At 46.4% G+C, this 2,500-nt stretch overlaps 1 non-coding gene across 1 annotated transcript; it reads left to right on the top strand.

Annotated features, from left to right (window-relative positions):
- Positions 1 to 885: 885 nt before the first annotated feature.
- Positions 886 to 957, top strand: TRNAG-UCC (transfer RNA glycine (anticodon UCC)). Its single transcript has one exon. It is a non-coding gene; the product is annotated as a tRNA-Gly (tRNA).
- Positions 958 to 2,500: the final 1,543 nt, after the last annotated feature.

The raw sequence follows: 2,500 nt of genomic DNA on the forward strand, positions 1-2,500 counted from the left end.
GAAGCATTCACTGTATGGCAGCAGAGTGGCGCAGCGGAAGCGTGCTGGGCCCATAACCCAGAGGTCGATGGATCGAAACCATCCTCTGCTAGGTGTACGTTGGTTTTTATACCTTGCTTACCATATGGGCCAATTGTCGGCCATAGCCCCTTAAGAGAAAGTGTCATTAGGGCCTTGCTGTAACATAGATAGTAGTGTAACTATTTCAACTAATGTACCCTTCTTAAACTTGAAGGTTGAATACAAACAGAAGCAGAGTGGCGCAGCGGAAGCGTGCTGGGCCCATAACCCAGAGGTCGATGGATCGAAACCATCCTCTGCTAGGCATGAATTCATTTTTGCACCTTGCTTTATCGCATGGGCAAAACGGTTTCCATTGCCCTGTAAGAGAAAGTGTAATAAGGGCCCTGCTGTAACGTACATATTAGGGTAGCTAAGACTACTCCTGGGCCGTTCTTGTAGTTGAAGAGATGGGTGAACTGTGACACCGCATTTAAAAAAAAAAAAAAAAAAAAAAAAAAAAAACAGCAAACAGAGAAGCTTCCCCATATTGGAGCATTGGATTTGGTCAAGTCTTAAGCCAATGTGTTGTAGGGCACAAGTAAGCTTTGGGTTAGCAGGAATGGTTGCATGGCCACCTAGCTTTTCATCCTTCCCACCCTTGCCCTGGAATCTTCCAGACTTCAAATTGCTGTCCTTTGCTGTGTGTGTTGCACCAGCATCATCCAGGGGGGCACATGATCTTTCTGAAGTCTTGAATTGAAGTCTGTAAGCAGTATCACCATGTGTCCCACTGCTTACATCTAGCAAAGTAGGCAAATAAGCAAGCTCATTTTTCTCTTGGGTATATTGCAATGGTACATGCTAGGCAAGTTTCAGCATGTAGCGTTGGTGGTATAGTGGTGAGCATAGCTGCCTTCCAAGCAGTTGACCCGGGTTCGATTCCCGGCCAACGCATGTGAGCTTGCTTTTGGCACCCTACAATTCCATGGAAGACAAGACCAAGACAAGATCTCTGAACAGTTAGGACATCCTGCACCTGCTCAGTCTCTGGAGAGGTTCCATTCCGGTGCAGCAGACTCTACGCCAGCTTAAAGTTCTTTCTAAATGGTGAACACTTAATGCAGACACTCTATAATGTTCTAAACAAATAGCTAGCAAGGCACTAAAGCGAGCCTGTCCTTGGGTGGGCTTGAACTGCCTTTCTTTGGCTTGACAGCCGTCGCCAGGCTTTGGGTTCGATCCCCGGCTAATACTTTACTGCTGCTTCTGGGGTACAGAAAACTTCATTTGGTCACAGACACTGCCAGGGATGTCTGTTGTATCACTAAGACATGAACTTGATGCTGCTCACCCTTTTCATGAACGTGAATGAGATTCCAACGTGTCTCAAATGAATCTACATGGCTATCTGGGGTTCTCTTCGGACAACTGTTGAACACAAAAGGAAAGGCCGTCCCTGGGTGGGCTTGACCCACCAACCTTTCGGTTAACAGCCGAACGCGCTAACCGATTGCGCCACAGAGACTGTGCCTGCAGTTGTTGCTAAATGATTTTATGGGGATGTATGTGTGTCTTGTGGAGTGAGGAAGTAAGTCTGCTCCAAGAAGTTTAACGCCACTTTTTCCCACAATGAAGCATTCACTGTATGGCAGCAGAGTGGCGCAGCGGAAGCGTGCTGGGCCCATAACCCAGAGGTCGATGGATCGAAACCATCCTCTGCTAGGTGTACGTTGGTTTTTATACCTTGCTTACCATATGGGCCAATTGTCGGCCATAGCCCCTTAAGAGAAAGTGTCATTAGGGCCTTGCTGTAACATAGATAGTAGTGTAACTATTTCAACTAATGTACCCTTCTTAAACTTGAAGGTTGAATACAAACAGAAGCAGAGTGGCGCAGCGGAAGCGTGCTGGGCCCATAACCCAGAGGTCGATGGATCGAAACCATCCTCTGCTAGGCATGAATTCATTTTTGCACCTTGCTTTATCGCATGGGCAAAACGGTTTCCATTGCCCTGTAAGAGAAAGTGTAATAAGGGCCCTGCTGTAACGTACATATTAGGGTAGCTAAGACTACTCCTGGGCCGTTCTTGTAGTTGAAGAGATGGGTGAACTGTGACACCGCACTTAAAAAAAAAAAAAAAAAACAGCAAACAGAGAAGCTTCCCCATATTGGAGCATTGGATTTGGTCAAGTCTTAAGCCAATGTGTTGTAGGGCACAAGTAAGCTTTGGGTTAGCAGGAATGGTTGCATGGCCACCTAGCTTTTCATCCTTCCCACCCTTGCCCTGGAATCTTCCAGACTTCAAATTGCTGTCCTTTGCTGTGTGTGTTGCACCAGCATCATCCAGGGGGGCACATGATCTTTCTGAAGTCTTGAATTGAAGTCTGTAAGCAGTATCACCATGTGTCCCACTGCTTACATCTAGCAAAGTAGGCAAATAAGCAAGCTCATTTTTCTCTTGGGTATATTGCAATGGTACATGCTAGGCGAGTTTCA

Source organism: Hyperolius riggenbachi, chromosome 4, assembly GCF_040937935.1.
Source record: "Hyperolius riggenbachi isolate aHypRig1 chromosome 4, aHypRig1.pri, whole genome shotgun sequence".
In the NCBI taxonomy this organism is placed as follows: domain Eukaryota; kingdom Metazoa; phylum Chordata; class Amphibia; order Anura; family Hyperoliidae; genus Hyperolius; species Hyperolius riggenbachi.